This window comes from Bolinopsis microptera, chromosome 1, assembly GCF_026151205.1.
Source record: "Bolinopsis microptera isolate Bmic1 chromosome 1, MBARI_Bmic_1.0, whole genome shotgun sequence".
In the NCBI taxonomy this organism is placed as follows: Eukaryota; Metazoa; Ctenophora; class Tentaculata; order Lobata; family Bolinopsidae; genus Bolinopsis; species Bolinopsis microptera.
Window position 1 is genome coordinate 3453838 of NC_087072.1, and position 16811 is coordinate 3470648.

Genomic DNA, 16811 nt, shown 5'->3' on the forward strand with positions numbered 1-16811 from the left:
ATCACTTGGTACATCATATCTGAAAAAAGGAGTGCTGTGACTTTTAGTTTTCTTAAATTTCTTACATTTTACCGCCCGCTTGGAAGCAGCTGTTGTTAAGAGATAATCAATTTCTGATAATATATGCAAAAAGAAAAAAACTAGATTATGGACAATGTTGGTGACTTACTTTTATGCTTAATATGATAGCTGGATCTGATGACGTCACTCTTGAGGTAGGCTGTTTTTCCAGAAGCAGCTGTTGGCTCTGATCCAAAGTGAAGCATGAAAATGGATTTGCCCTGCAAGAAATCATTTTATCGTTAAAATTGGGAATTGTGATACTGATAGCCAAACATTTTAAGGTATTTTTTAAAGGACTTCAAGAGTGTATCAGAAGTAAAAATATTGTATAAAGAAGGTCGGGCATCTACCTGAGAAGACACTCCATTGCATTTAAAGTCCATGGTACACTGGCTGAAGGCATGGTCCAAGTTGTCAAAATTCCTGTAACTTCTGCCTATATTAAAGTCTGGGAAGACTTTCCAGTAGAAGCTTTGAGCTGCCATAAGTTGACCATCTCTCAGCATCACCTTGATAGGTTTAGAGGGTTTACCGTTACTCTTTCCACTCTTATTTGCTATTATTCTCCAAATTTTGAGGGTTTCAATGTGATAAACTCCGTTACACTTCGTGGTCTTCATACAAGCCACCATAGCCTCGTCTTCCGTTGTGAACTCTGTTGTGGTGTAAGTCTATTAGTCACTGATTAGTGTTGCTACCCTTTTCTTAGCAGAACAAAATATTTAATATTAAATTTTGCCAGGACTTTTAAGTGTACCAATTACCATATGAATACACTTCACTATAAAATAAATAATTTGTGTGAATTACAAGCGATAGTTACTAACTTATTTCGTTAATATAGGTGAGCTCCGTTGTATCAATGACATGGGTAGTCCAGGCTATTCCGCCGAACGTCCTCTCTTTTCCGGTCTTCACATAAACGTTACAACCTCTACCTGGCATCATGATCGGAAGCCTTGAGATGTAATATGTTCCTTTCGCCTAAAACCAGAGCTTGTTAATTGGGACATGATGTTGGGTTACTATAATGCATTGTGCAATGAAAATTTATGAGCCACCGAAGAAGCAAGAAATTAATCATATAAAAATGTTTACTCTGACTCACAGTTTTAGTGATTCCGAGACAAAGCTTATCATTAGAACAGTATTTGTAAGCTTGGTCCAGAGTTGGGTAGTAGCCTGCCTTCTCTTTGTACTCATAAGTAGCCTTCTGAGTCCAAGTGTAGCCGTGTTTAGGAACCTTGATTGGTCCACGACTAGACATGTCCTCTCCGCCTTTGACGTAGACGGTCTTCCCGGAGGAAGAGGCAAGTTTGTAGCCCTGGTTAGTGTAGAACTTGGAACCGTCCTCAGTCACTCCGCCACACTGCAGGATAAGTTGATGTTACACAACTGAGCAGGATCATATTTAGTACTATCGGGTTTATATTTGAGGTCAAGACTGATCACGTTTGTCTGCCTTCAATGTCTCAAATCTCAATGGATATGAGGATTAGAAAAGTAGACTCACAGCAGTATCTGCTAGACATTTCTGTTGGGCGACGTTAAGAGAAGTATAGGCTGTAGTTGAGGAGTATTCGGCTCCCTTGCTGCCAGGTGTTACAAACCAATAGTAATCGTTATAGGTTACTGCTTTTCCTGGGGTGGTTTAATGTTGTTATTATCACTGGTGGGGCTACCAATAGGTACCTCTTGGTAATCTCACAAATTTGCCATGAAACTTGTAACATTTTAACTGAACAGCTATTGACTCAATAACTTTGATAAAATTGCACGAAATTTGAGAGGAAGAAACTGTAAGAATTCATACCTCGTTTTATCCAGGAAGCAGCGTTTCGATTATTGTGATATTTGGTAGTTCTCATCATGTAGAAGTAATTTCCCATGAGAGAGATGCCCATACAAGCAGGGTTAAGCACACAGACAGCTGCGGCCTCGTCGAAGGAATTATAGTGTTTGTTGTGTAGTTTAGAGTTGAGTACCAGTTTTGGTGGTAACATCTCCCACAAAGTGTTCCTGGATATTTCAGACAAGCTTCCCTTGAGGTAAGCCTGGTGCCCTGGTGCCTGGTAGAGTGTAACTTCGCTGTTCAGTATAAACTTGCCGTCATGCTCAGTGAAACCCTTACACCGTATGTTTTCAACACATCTACTCAGAGCCTTGTCCATGGAGGTGTAGATGGTAGAGTCGGCTCTGCCCTTCAGTTTATAAGGGCTGCTGACCTCCCATATAGTGCCTGAGTCCGTGAACCTGTACTTGGTGGTGGTGATACCTCCCTTGGGGTACAAGGTGCATCCTGTACTGGGTGTAACCTTGCTTCCTGTGTTCATTCGGAACTTCTTGTCGGCCAACTTCGTTACACCCTGTATGGAATTCAGTAAAACTCATTATCCCATTAATGAATAAACTATGACCTGATTTTTACTTATTGGTATTGTCAGCGCAGTTTATAGTAAATATCTTCATTTAACTTACAGTACACTTAGGATTCTTTGAGCAAGAAGTGAGACCCTTCTTTTCTGTGACATATATGGTGGAGTCCAACCAGTCAGTGTATCGGTATCCGGTCAATCCGTTGTAACTGTAATCTCCATACACAACAACGGCATCTGAATGCAGGATATTTAGTTTTTCTGCTTCACTTTTCCAAATTAACAACTAAAGAAATTATTAATTTATTGATAAGGCTGTAAGCAGAACCGATGTGATGTTATTACTGCCTCTTTCTTACCTCCTTGAACGTAGGCGTGGGTGCCACTGCTGTGTTCTATTTCGCTTCCCTTCATTAGGTAGAACTCGCTATCAGCCATCTTGTTCACACCGAAACATTTTCCATCGCTGCCACAAGCTGAAATACAGTAGTTTAGAAGCGGTAGAAGTATTGGTTTCGTGCGGTTAAAATATCGAAAGGGTTATACTGATACGGTGGGTGAAGCTTATCTGTTAAAATCTTAGATTACAAGAGTACTAACCTATAAGAGCTTTGTTCAGAACAGAGTAGCGTTTGTTACTGATCTTGTCTCCCTTCAGCTTATAATTTTCATAATGGCCCCAGATCCTGCCTCCAACGGTTTCCTTTTTGCCAGACTTGAACCAGTACTTCTTGCCCTTAGCGTGCTTGGTGGTGGTTCCAGTTGTGAGGAGGTACGATTCATGATTTATCCATTGCACACCAGTACAAGCACGGTTCTTGACACAGGCGTGTCTAGCCTGGTCCAGAGTTTTGTATTTTGTGCTGGAGACATAGCCTCCAAGGATCTCGCTGTTGGATCTGTACTTCCAGAGGTAGTTCTCGTAACTTGTAGTGTACGAGATCGTGGCTGAAATGTAAGTATGTTTACTAAGCTACTTCATTTACCATTATGTACCTTAAAGTTAACAAATAGTTAACATTGATTATTATCAAAAACGTTAAATCGAAAGCAATGAACTAGATGAAATATATCAAACTTACAAATCCTGGGCAGCGCGACGTAGTTGCCTCCTCTGATGAAGACAGCACCGTGCTCGGACACCTTCATGGTGTTTCCCTTCGCCAGCTGGTATTTATGAGGAGCGACCATGTTCACACCTGAACACTGACTAACATGCTGTAAGCACGCCCCCATTGCTTGGCTGTAGGTTTTATACTCCCAACCTCCGTAACGCTCTTTAATGTTCTGTCCTGGTATCTTAGGCCAGGCCACGTTGTTGAACTGGACAGCCGCACTGCCTCTCAGATAAGCCTTCTGTCCCTTAGAGGCGATGATGTCCGTCTTCTTGTTCAGTCTGTACTTCCTCTTGGAGACCATAGTTACTCCTGTACAGGCTGGTTTGGCTGCACAAGCGTCCAGAGCTAGTGGTTCTCTTGCGTAGGTGGACCCGTCCAGAAAGTCACCACTGATCTTAGCGCCCGTGACTACCTGCCAGATGTATCCTGAGTCCACGTCGAGGCTACCCTTTCTGTTGTAAGCAACACCCTCTGCTACCACCAGTTTGGTGGATTTGGCACGTCTCCAACGTCTCTGTTTCTCAATGTAGGAGACACCCTTACAGGTGCGGTCACGGATACACTGCTTGAACGCATCTCTTCTGTTGCTAATCCAGCCTCCGTACAGATCTTTGTGTACGTACGGTGAGCTGACGTACCAGTATTCGTTCTGTCCGACAGTGGAATAGCTGACGTAGTTCATCTTCTCGTCGTTAAGAACGAAGGAAGTGTACTTCTCCTTGGTGTAGAGTTGCCACGTTGTTGTTGTGTAGTATTTACCTCCGTGGAGCACGAATCCAGAACATTTCTTGTGTTTGACACACTCCCTAGCTGCAACAGACTCACTATTGTAACCCCGGCTCGTGTCAGGTTCTCCTAGTTTCATGTTCGAGAGTTTGGTGAAGTACCGTTTCTCGTGCATCACAATCTCAGCACCCTGGATGTATGAGGTCTTGTGGACGTTGGACCTGGGTTTGGTTCCAGTTCTGGTCCTGTAGACGTTGTCACTCTCTCGAGTAACATCAGTACAAGAGGATGATACGGAGCACGCTTTAAGGGCTTCCTTGCGTGTTTTGTACACTGTGTTACTGTCGAAACCAGTGAATGTGATTCCGCTCTGTTTGTCCCAAATGTAGTCGTCTGAGATGACCATCTCGCCTCTCTTGATGAAAGCGATCTGATAATAATGGCAAGTTAGTTCTATCTTACAAAATATGATGGATCAAAACTGGGTTACCAATAAGTTGAACGTCCGTATAACCGCGATATTGCTTAAAATTATTTAACCTAAACTTACCGATCCAGCCTTTTCAATCAGTCTGGTAGATTCCCAGAACATAAACCTTCCGTTTTGGAATGTAAATGCCTTACACCTGGGCTCGAATCTACACCATCGGAGGGCCTCATTTCGGCTAGTAACAGTCTTGCCAGTGCACCTTCGTCCTGTGATACCGTACGGACTCTTCACATTCCAGATGTTATCAGCGTAGTAAATACTGGTTGAAGTATAGTCATATCCTCCCCGGATGTAAGACTTTCCTCCTTTTGATGGTTTCATCTTGTCTCCGCCAGCCAGTTTGAATTTGTCTCCAACCATGTTGATACCTCTGCACTTAGGGTTCTTGGCACAAGCTCGTCCCGCTTCTTCGATAGTGTTGTATGGTCTATTGTCGATGATCTGAACGTAGATGTAGTCGGCGTTCCAAGTGTAGGTGTAGCCTGACAAATCTTCGTTTTGTCCTGAAAAAAAAAATGGTTAAAGTTTTCAGATGATGCTGTCAAAGTAAGACGATGATTAAAAGAAGCGGGATAAACAGTAAATCAGTTATTCTAAATGGTCTTACCTCCAATTTCAAAGAAGGAGTATCCACTCTTCTTTGTCTTGGTGCCCTTGCCTCCGATAAGATAATACTTGTTCTTATCAGTTTGTACCACTCCCTTACACTTGCCCTTCTTCTCAGCACATGCCTTGAGAGCAATGTCTTTGGAGTCGTAGTTGGTGTTATCAAGTCGTGAGTCAATGTACCAGTCATCCCATTGACTCCAGGTATATCCTGAAAAGAAACGTTAATTCAACCCTTAATGAGTCAATTTGGATTTCACTTACTTTATCAAATTATCGAAGAACGAATTTCAGGCTAGGAGGTGCAATAGGTGCATTATCATAACAGTGACATGTTAAGACTATTTATTATCACGTGGTGTCTACTTATCAGTTATCAATATCAAACCTTCAGTGATAAGAGAAGTGCCTCCCTTGATGTAGGCCACCTTGTCTCTAGCAGGGACAGCAGTACTGCCGATGTTCAGCCTGAAGTCGTTCTTCTTTTCCATTGTCACACCTCCACAGGTTGGTTGACGGATACAGTCCTAAAAGATGTTCTCTTTAGTTTGGAGGGAAAAGTTTTAATGGAGTTAAGTGATAATTTCTGTTACTATTTCTGATTTGCATCTAAGTAGATTTGGTTGATTGTTTACCTTGAGAGCTTGATGTAGATTGTTGTATCGTTTCCTGCTGACAGGGCCGTCAATTCTGAAAGGTGACATTCTGGTCCAGGAGTACTTGCCGAAACTCATCGTGGACGTGATCTCAATCGGTTTTACTCCACCTCTTATGTAGACCGTCTGAGATAGGAATCTTAGTTGTTTAAAGTGTTTTTATAAGAATCAACTTGCAAGTACTCAAGAAAGTTATAATGGCTAAAAGGACGAAAGGAAGGTAGTTTTTTAAGGTAATTAAGAAAACTTACATCGGTGATGGATGGTTCAAGTTCCTGTTTGACAGAGATGCGGTACTTCTGTGTGATTTTACTGTAGATTACTCCAGAGCAACCCTTGTTCTTCTTGCACTCAGCTGTTGCTACTGTTAGCTTGTCTGTTACGAACTTTCCGAACGGAACCATTGTGTAGTCTTCCTTCTTGGAGTAGTATACCACTGCGGACACAGACTATTAGTCCCTAATTTCTTTTATTTACTATATTTTGGTATATTTACTTCAACAATGATCTGTACTGATGGGGCTGATATAAACTTTTGAAGAAGAACAGACAAACTGACAGACAAACGAACTTACTCTGGTGGAGTTCGTATTCGTCTCCTAGAATGTAGGCGACTCTGCCCTTCCTTTGAGATGCCATGTTGTGGTTATTTGTCCTGTAGGAATGTTCCTCCTTGGTTACACCCTTACAACTGTCAGAAGCAACACAAGCCTTGGTGGCGTCCTTCAACGTCTTATACGCAGTGTCATCATCGTAGCCTGTCAGGGTCCAGTCCTTCTTCATAGCCCAGAGATAACCGTCAGATTTGAGTGTGGTTCCGCTGAGAACATACGAGATGGTGCCTGGATGGGGGGAGGTTATTCTGCGTGCTTTAAAGATAGTAAATCCGCTGCCACTCTTCATTATGGCGTTACAGCCTCGTTTCTCTTTTTCGCACATGACCATCGCTTCGTATAAAGTTGCAGCACCTCCGTAATTAGCTCCGTCTGAAGCGGTGAAGAGTTTAGCAATTTTATTATTGTGGATCTAACATTGCAATTTAAACAAACTGTCAGTTTCTTTTGGCAGTTCTGTGGAATTATAAAACGCTAAATAAGCTATAAGTTAGATATTGCTTGCGTTTGTACCTATATATGTTGGTGAGTAGCCGATGTAAGCTCTTGTTCCTTCTGTAATAAGCCTGACAGTCTGGTAAGTCTCTCCCTTAGTGTACAGGACTCCCTTAGCACTCCTCTTGACGTCTCCAGCCCTGGTTCGTCTCCAGGTCTTGTTGGGGTTCTCAGAAACTCCGGTACATTGTTTGTCTTTTCCACACGATATCAGTGCCTCTTTTAGGTTCTTGTAGTTGCTGTGGTATTGGTTCTGGCCAACGTAGCCCTTGGTGATCGTGAATCTGTAATCTGCGGAAGAAGTTAGAATCAGTAATGCTTGTGTTTCCAATGTCGAATTTGTCGTAAATCCGAGTAACCAGTAACCAACAATGAGTAACAATTAACCAAGTAACCAAGTAACCAAGTAACTAAGTAACAAAGTAACAAGTAACCAAGTAAGCCAGTAACTAAGTAACCACTAACCGTAAGCGTAGGTAGTGAAGCCAGATTGTACCCAAGCCTTCATGCCGTTCTGTTTGAAGGGAGTGCTGCCAGTGTTCAGTCTGTAGTTCCTCTTACCCTCCTGAGTCACACCCAAACAGGTATCAGCCTGAGCGCAAGCTGCTAGAGCCTTCTTCTTGCTGATGTAGACCTTGTTGTTGAAGTAGCCAGTCAGTTTGAAGTTATCGTAGGTAGTCCAGACAGTGTTGTGGGAGTACTCGTTACCTCCTCCCTGTTTAATCCACACTTGGGACTTGTAGGCTGGTAGCTGGGTGCTACCTGTACAGAGCGTGTACCTGTTCTCTTTGTGACGTTTAGTCACTCCCTTACATTTGGACTGAGCACTACAGATCTTCAGAGCTGTTGCCTGGTTGGCGTTGTAACCATAACAACCGGTCAGTGTGTACGGTTTGCTGTACTCCCATGTGTATCCAGCTGAACTGAAGCTGAAGGATTCTGTCTTTACATCTGCTCCTCCCTTAACATAGGCATTGTAGTCAGAGTCCATGTGGACCTTGGTTTCCCTAGCCAAGTAATAGGTTTGTTTGCCCTGTTCCTCGTTGACTCCGGTACAGTGTGCGTCCTTAGCACAATGCTCCAGAGCGGCAGCTAAAGTGCTGTACTTCTTGTCGATCTGTCCGTAGAGCTGGTATCCCGTGCTCTTAGAGTAGGTGTAGGTGTCTATAGAGTTTCCAGCGGGGATGTTGACCTTGCTGAAGGAGTTACCCTTCAACCAGGCGGTGCGCCCTGGTGCATGGTACGGTTTACTTCCTGTATTGGTACGGTAGGTTCTCTTACTCTCGTATGTTACTCCTGGTGGGGTCTTTTGTTAGTTAATGTCTTCATTCAGGGAAAAGTTTATGTTTATAAATTATAATTATAAATGTTACTATCATTTAAAAACTTACGTTTAAAGAAAGATTTAGAGGATTTCATGATGCTCGATTAGAAACCACTTACCCTTGCAAGTTCTTGAAGCAGTACAAGCGGTGAAAGCAGCAGCCGAGGTGGTGTATTTAGAATCACTGTCATACCCTCTGAACTCCCATCCGTACATGTATCCCCAGAGATAGCCAGCTCCTGTCACCTGACTTCCTCGTTTTATGTAGGTCTGAGCTCCTTGCTCTTCCTTCCATGCGTAGTTGTTGTGCAGAGTGAAGTAGTTCTTAGTTTGCTGGGTGACTCCAACACATCGCTTGTCAGCCAAGCATTTCTCCAATGCAAGATGTTCTTTGTTAGCTGATCCTATTCTGCCTTGAGTCAGCTTGAACGGAGTCGAGACCTCCCAAACGGATCCTGAAACGAGGTTTTTTGTTAAATAGTTTAAGTCTTTTAAGTTTTATGGGTCTACAGTATGTGACTTAAAAGCGAGGAACAGTGAGCTTGTACAAATCAGTTCCACTGAATAAGAGAAAACAATATTAACCTCCGTAAGTGACGGTTCGATATACGTCCTTGATTCCTCCCTTGATGAAAGCTTTACGTCCCTTGTGTGCCTTGGGTTCGTCATCATTGTTCATCATGAATCTATTGCTACTCTCTTGAGTAACTCCCTTACATCGGTCTATCTTAGCACAAGCCATCAGAGCAGCGTCCATGGTAGGTAAGACTTGGTGAGAGTAGTATCCAGTGAGAGTGGAGCCCTCCATTACACTCCAGGTGTAATCTCCGAAATTCTCGGTTATACTGCCCACCTCGAAGGTGGTGTAGCCGGTGCGTTTTGTTACTCCGGTACCGATTGCGAGCTTGAATTTATGGTCCGGTGTTATGACAACCATTCTACAGGTACTCTTGGCAGCACAGGCTTCCAAAGCTTCCTGTCTGTTGGTATACTCATGATCGTCAAGTCTGCCTGGGCACACTGAAGGTTTAGTTGTCCAGGAGACTCCCTTGGTAACGAAGGACTCTCCGGCTTTGGTGTAAGCAACTGAGTTCTTCCAAGGTAAAGGAGAACTTCCAGTGTTCAAGATAAATCTGTCGTTAGGTTGCTTTGTTATTCCGTTACATTTGCTGTTCTTTATACAGGCCTGTGGGTGTGCGTTATAAACGTTAAATAATCATTTATAAACTAGAAAGAGAAGCACAATCATCTGAAGATACCTTATAATTTGTAACTGATAAAAGAAATGGTAGTGAATCTTACCTTCATAGCCTTCTTGCGGTTGGGATATTCCCTACCATCAGCTCTACCCTCCAGTTTGGCGGGTCCCTCAACTGTCCAGCCGAATCCACCGAAGCTGGTCTCGTAATGGAACTTGTTGAGAGCCGGACCTCCTCGGAAGTACACCCTCCGGGTGGAGCTGAAGATGGGCTTGTCATCCCGGTACAATCTGTACTTGTTGTGTTGTATCTGCGTGATGCCCTTGCAGTCTTTACGACGCTTACAGACAGACTGTGCTTGTTTGAGGTTGTTGTAGTCTCCAATCCTGTATTGGTCCCTCAGTGTAGAGTAGTCTAGCTCCGACCAGAACACTCCTGAATTAGTTTATGTTATTTAACAGAATTTGCTGCAGTGATAAATTATTTACAGCGTAGATTTTGTAACTGTAAATATTCAATGCTGCCAAGATTTTTAAGTTGATAAAATCTTCTTACCATCCGTCAAGGTGTAAGATGATCCCTTGAGATAAGCCGTCTTGCCGGCTGCTGAGGATGGTTCACGTCCAGTATTGATCCTGAAGTTTCCTGATCCCTCCTTGGTGACTCCATTACAAGAGTGGGAACCGGCACAAGCTGACATAGCGGTCTCCAGAGTACTGTAACGCTTGGTGTCAGCGTACCCAGTAAGCTTCTCGTTAACATGTGTGGACCACATGTAGTTACTGTAGCTTCTGTAGCGACCTAGTCGTTCTACAGCGATGTGACCTACTGCTAGCTCCTTCTCATCTCCAGTGTTCAGGTAGTAGTTACCGTTCTCCAGTTTGGAGTAACCCTTGTAGCGTCCTCCTGACTGCATCACAGCGTCGTTAGCTTCTGTTTTGGTTTTCTTGTATTTTTTGGTGAGTCCGGATAGTGTGTACGGGCTGGATGCTCTCCACATCTCATCTGTGAATAAGGTCATTTATATCAAATTGTTGTTATATTTCAACTGTTATTCAATTGTTTCTAAAAGTGATTACAGAATGGATATATTTGTGCAAGACATTTTGAAACATATGCATGATAATTACCTCCGTAAACGAAGAACCATTCCTTATCGTACGAGGAGCCCATGATGTAGATTTCTCCCTTAGATACTGTCTCCAAGTCAGTACCTTGCGCGATGTGTTTTACTCCATTGGGCGCTGTGTAGGTTCCAACACAAGTAGGTCGTCTCTTAGCGCACTCCTTCAGAGCCTCTTTTACATAACCCCACCCGTTTCTACCCAATTGGTGTTTGAAGTTGTAACCCTTGACTCTGGTCCAGTAGAAGTCGCTTGAAATGAACAGCTGACTGGACTTGACGTAGGTGGTGGAAGCGGAGTTAGGTTTGAGTGTTGTTCCACTCATCAGCCTGAATACAAGTTCTCCTTCTCTTGTGACTCCCTTGCAGCTGCTGCTCTTTGCACACGCTCCCAGAGCCTTTTCCCGGGTCCTGTAGATCTTACCATCACTGTAGCCAGTGAGGGTGAGATGGGGGTGCTGACTCCAGTTGAAACCACTATCTCGGATAACAGCTCCACTCTGGACCCAGACACTCTTGTTCTTGCTGTATCTGAAGGTTCCAGTGGTGTAAAGCCTGAAGTTGTTCTTACCCTCTTTAGTGACTCCCTTACACGCATCAGCAGCCGCACAAGCACTGAGAGCTGCGTCTCTGGTCTTGTAGACAGTGTTGTCTTGGTAGTCTCCGGTCAGGGTGAAGGGACTCTTGTATTCCCAGGAGTAGCCCACGTACACCATGTTGTATTCCGTGTAGGTAACCAGTTCTCCTCCCGGAATAAACGCATTCATTGCGGGCTCAACTGTTAGCACACTGTCGGAACACATGTAGTAGTAGTTTCTACTGTACTCAGTTACTCCTTTACACCTAGCTGTGGCCATACAAGCGTTCAGAGCTTGGTCGCGGTTCGGGTATCGTCTAGAGAACTTTCCTGTTAGTTTGTATCCTTCAGTGATAGACCAGTACCGCTTCTTGTACAACACGTATGGACCTGAGGTATTGCTTTGATAAGTAATTCATTTACAAATCTTAACATTTTTAAATGTCTCAAAGAATTTCCTCAAATATTGACTTAGGAGCTAAAGTTTGTACGTAAATACTTACTTCCTTGGATGTAACATTTCGAACCAGCTTTTTTCTTGATCTGGTATCCAGCCATCAATCTGAACCTATTAGTTCCTTCCTCGTTGATACCGTTACAATCAGAAGTTCCTGCACATTTGTTCATAGCATCAGAAACTGTCCTGTAAGTGACACTGTCGAAGTACTGAGAGTCTATCACATACCCAGTCCTAAAGTCCCAGGTGTACCCTCTGTTAACCACCAATCTGCCTCCCTTTCTAAAGGATGTGAACCCAACAGCGACTGATGTCGTGGTGCCCTTGCACATTTGGTAGTGCACCCCGTCATGGTTAACTCCAGTACATCCCTTAGTCATGACGCAAGTTTCTAGAGTCTCTTCTAGGGTTTTGTAATGTTTTCCGAAAGGCTTGTCTAACTTTCGAGGACTGACAGCATTCCACACGATGTCTGAGGAAGGTCACGTTAAAATCTTAATCTGACTAAAATTATAAAATATTACTACATTATAAAATGGTATCCGGACATCAACACATTTTGTTCAGCTATCTTCCCAAGCTGAGTAAGTTATAAAAGTATAAAAAGTAACATACTGGCTTGTGTGACAGTGTATCTGAGAGTAGTGTATCCGCCCCTGACGAATGTAGCGGTTTTCTTGTTGGGTTTGATGTTGGAGCCAGAGTTAATGTACCATTTCCCATCCTCGTAACGAGTGTAACCAGTGCAGTCTGCATGCTTGGAGCACGCCTGGGCTGCTTCTTTTGGTTTGTTGTATGGGTGTTTCTTGTCGGGGAGTCCCAGAGCGTAACCCTTTCTGTCGGTCCAGAAGAAACTGTACTCGCTCTGCATCTTACCTGACATTTGTTAGGTTAATTAACGGCTGCTTTGAAGGGAAAATGGTGTTATTCGATATTCAGAGCATGGTTAGAGGGACTGTAGCAAGAAGTTAGAAAGGTGTTCAGATGTAAAAACTACATACTTCCTTTGAGCCATGTCTTGTGGTTGTTGACGGTGATGTAGGTAGTGGTGGAGTGAAGTCTGTATCTGTTAGCATTCTCTTTAGTGACACCCTTACATGAAGTCTTGTGCAGACACGCTTTCAGGGCATTCCTCTTGCTGCGATTAAAACACATTATCAAAATGAGAGGAAAGTAAATAAATCAAGAGATACAATGTTACGAGAATGATAGGAATGGTCTTAGTAATTGTAAACAAGTGATAGGGTTAATAACACAGATATGGTAGAGAAAAAGAACACTTACTTGGTATAAACAGAGCCGTCCAAATATCTTGTAAGTTTCCTGTTCTTCAAGACGGTCCACTGAGAACCTCCGAAGGAAGAAGCACCACCAGATTTAATGTAGACAGTAGCTGTCTTGCTGAAGTGAGGACTTCCACCGGTGTTCAGCACGTAACCCTTTCCATCATACGTTACTCCAGCACACTTAGCATTTGCACCACAAGCTGCTAGAGCAGTGTCCTTGTTGTGGTATACCTTGCCATCAACTCGCCCCTCCAAAGTGTAGGGGTTCATGTAGGTCCAAGTGTAACCTCCGCTGCTCAAAGTCATGGTGGTGAATGTCATGACCTCTCCTCCTCTCAGCCACACTCGGAACCCGTCCCTCTCGGTGAGCTTGGTGTCCCTGTAGAGGTAGTAGTCTTTAGGTCCTTCCTGCACCACTCCTTGGCAGGTGGCGGTGTGGGAACACACTGACAGCGCTGAGTTCAGGTCTCCGTATTTCTTGTTGTGGACTCGCGTAGTCAGAGTGTAGCCTGGCTTCATCGACCATGTGATCTCTGAAAACAATCCATATTGAGTTAAATTTAGTGAAATATATGTTTACTTTTGTAGGAGGTTCCACAACTTAGATTGCAACTCACCTGATATAATAACATTACTCACGTGAAGAAGTGTAGACCTCATCTCCCTGCAAGAAGACCTTCTTGCCAGGTGCCTTGACCAGGGTAGTTCCCTGTCCCAGCTGGTACTTGTTCTTGCCGACCATGTTGACTCCAGTACAAGTTGTGCTGCCCTTGCACACGTTCATGGCGCTGCTGTCACTTCCCCATTGTCTGCCAGTGTACCTGGATGAGATCTGGACGCCTGGGATGATGGACCACAGGTAACCTCCGTGTTCTACGTAGCCTCCTACTAACAGGTAGGCGATGTGTCCGATCTTGTGAGTCATCTTGTCCTGAGGAGGTTTTAGCTTTGATAATAATGCTTTTTAGCAGAATAATTTTAAACGCTAAAACTGAGATTCGTTTCTAGATTTGTTAAAATGTTCGCAATAGATGGTTTACCGATTTATTAAGGACAAAGACATTCTTTCCAGTGCGAGTAAAGCCAACACAACCCTTCCTGGTCATGCAGCCCTCTGCAGCTTCACGTGCTGTGGTGTAAGTCTTGCCGCCCATAGGTCCTGCCAGTGTGTAAGGGGCAGCCACCTTCCACGACTTGTCTGTAAAGTATTCAAATTTAGTTATCAGATTTGCGAATCTTGATAAATAACGGGTCGGTTATCAGGTTTGTACATTTTGATTTGTATCATCTAGTTGGTTATCATATTGATTTATTCTTAACATAGTTTGATCGAGGAAGTTGTTGCAGTAGAACTTGCTATTACCAGAATTTGAACTGAATGGTTTATTGAGAGGTTTACTCACTAGCAAAGATCTGGAAGCTGGTAATGGTGATCCAGTCTCCGATGAGCCAGGATTTGGATCCCTTAGAGGTGGTGATACCACTGCCAGACATGACGTAATACTTTCCACCGATGTAGGAGATACCAGAGCACTGGTCAGGTTTTAGAGAACAAGCCGTCAGAGCTGACTTCTTGTCGGTGTAAGCTTTAGCGTCCAGTTTGTGGTCGAGCTTATATCCATCCTTCTCTGTCCAGTAGAAGTCATAGATCTGTTCCACCAGAGACTCTTGTATCCAAGATTTCGCTCTTGCTCTGGGTACTGCTACTTTCGTAGTCCTGAGTCTGAAGTTACCAGCACTGTATTTGGTGACTCCCTTACATCTGTCGTGTGCCGCACATGCTCTTAGGGCCTGAGGTAGAGTGTTGAAGAAGTCGTGGAAGTTTCCTCGCAGCTCAAAGTTCTTCTTCACTGTCCAGATTGCTCCTGATTTGTTGAGGGAAGTTCCTCTCTTTAAGAAGACGATGTGAGTCTGATGAGGATAAGAACTAGATCCGGTACACATGAAGAACACGCCCACCTTCTCTCGAATCACTCCGTTACATCTGTTGTTTTTACCGCAAGCCACCAAAGCTTCATTCCTGGTCTTATAAGCTGGGTTGAACTTTCCGTCCAGTGTAGCTGGTTTCTGAAGTGTCCAACTGTACCCATCAATGGAGAGGGAGACCTCGGTCACCTCGACAACTTCACTGCCTAGGATATAGAGATCTGTTCCCTTGCTGGGGGTGACGGTACTGTCAGTAGCGAGATAGTACTCCTTGTCACCCTTCATCTCAACCCCCCTACACCAGGTGGCAGCAGCACAAGCAGACAGAGCGCCGCTCTTATCAGTGTACTTCCTGCTGTTCACAGAGTTGTACTTGTAGTCGTCCACCTGGGTCCAGACCTTCTTGTTAGAGGTGAACACGCTGCTTCCCTTGATGAAGACAACTCGTCCTTTTTGGTTGTGAGGCACTGAGTCCATGTAGAGTTTGAAGTCGTCATGGTTCTCCATGGTAACGCCAGCACACTTTTTGTGTGAGTTGCAAGCAGCGATCGCCTCAGCGTCACTCGTGTACTTCTTGGCATCCAAACGCTTGCGGAGGGAGGTGTCCTTTGCCATAGCGTAGAGGATACTGTTCTGCTCGACACCTCTTCCTACCATAATGTAAGCTATCTTGTCAGTTCCCTGAAAGAAGGCAAAGACTTGAAGGAGATTTATATCATTGCATACAATTTATCATATATATGTATATTATCATTATACAATTTATCATGTTGGTAACCTTAACTATTTTCTACATTTATACTCCTATTATAATTTTGATCCTTCACTATATATTGTGAACTCTCAAAGTTCAATCCATCACTCACCACTTTGTGAAGCTTCCTGTTTTTGTTCAGTTTGTAACTGTCCTTATGTTCACGAGTGAAGCCAACACAATGACGGTCATCCGAACACTTCTGCCAAGCCATCTCCAAGCTGTTGATGTTAGCTCCGTACGGTTGACTCAGAGCGTAAGGTTGGTGAACCTCGAACATGTACTCTGAGGTGGTTTGCATTGTTTATATTTGAGGAAATTCGTGGCTTTAGTTCTGTAGTGAAAGAAATAAAAATTCAACGTAAAATTGTCCAATACTACATGAAAAATGACTTCTTATGAATGTGGCTGATCATGCTTAACTAACGTCCAAGTTTGAGAGCGTAGGAGCTGGTGAAGCCAGATCCCTTAACGTAAGCTGTCTTTCCGGAAGCTCCGACAGGGGAGGTTCCGCTGACTAGGATATATCTGGTAGTTGTAACGGTTACAACTCCGTGACAGTGCTTGTTGTTGACACAAGCCAACATGGCACTGTCCAGTGTACTGTGAGCACCGGATCCCAGTGGTTTCCTCAGAGTACTGTCGGAGTATTGGGTCCAGTAGTGATCGTGCTTCGTCTTTATCTGGCCTGTAAGTGTAGGGTTTAGCTGTGGATTGGGGATAGTTTCGAGATGATTATCTTATGGATCCAATTAATACATAAATAATGTTTCATTGCGAGTTATATCACTTACTTGTCCTCTGGATCATCTTAGCCTTCTTGTTGATGACCTTGTTGTCTCCACCAGTAATCCTGTAGAACCCGTCAATGAAGACAACACCCTTGCAGTTGTTGTTAGAGTTGCACTTGTCCAGTGCATCTTCTTGGTCCTTGTACTTGGTGTTATCTATGATCTCCCAGTACCAGCCGTAATACTCAGTCCAGGTGAAGCCGTGATACACAGTGAACTCTCCTTTCTTTT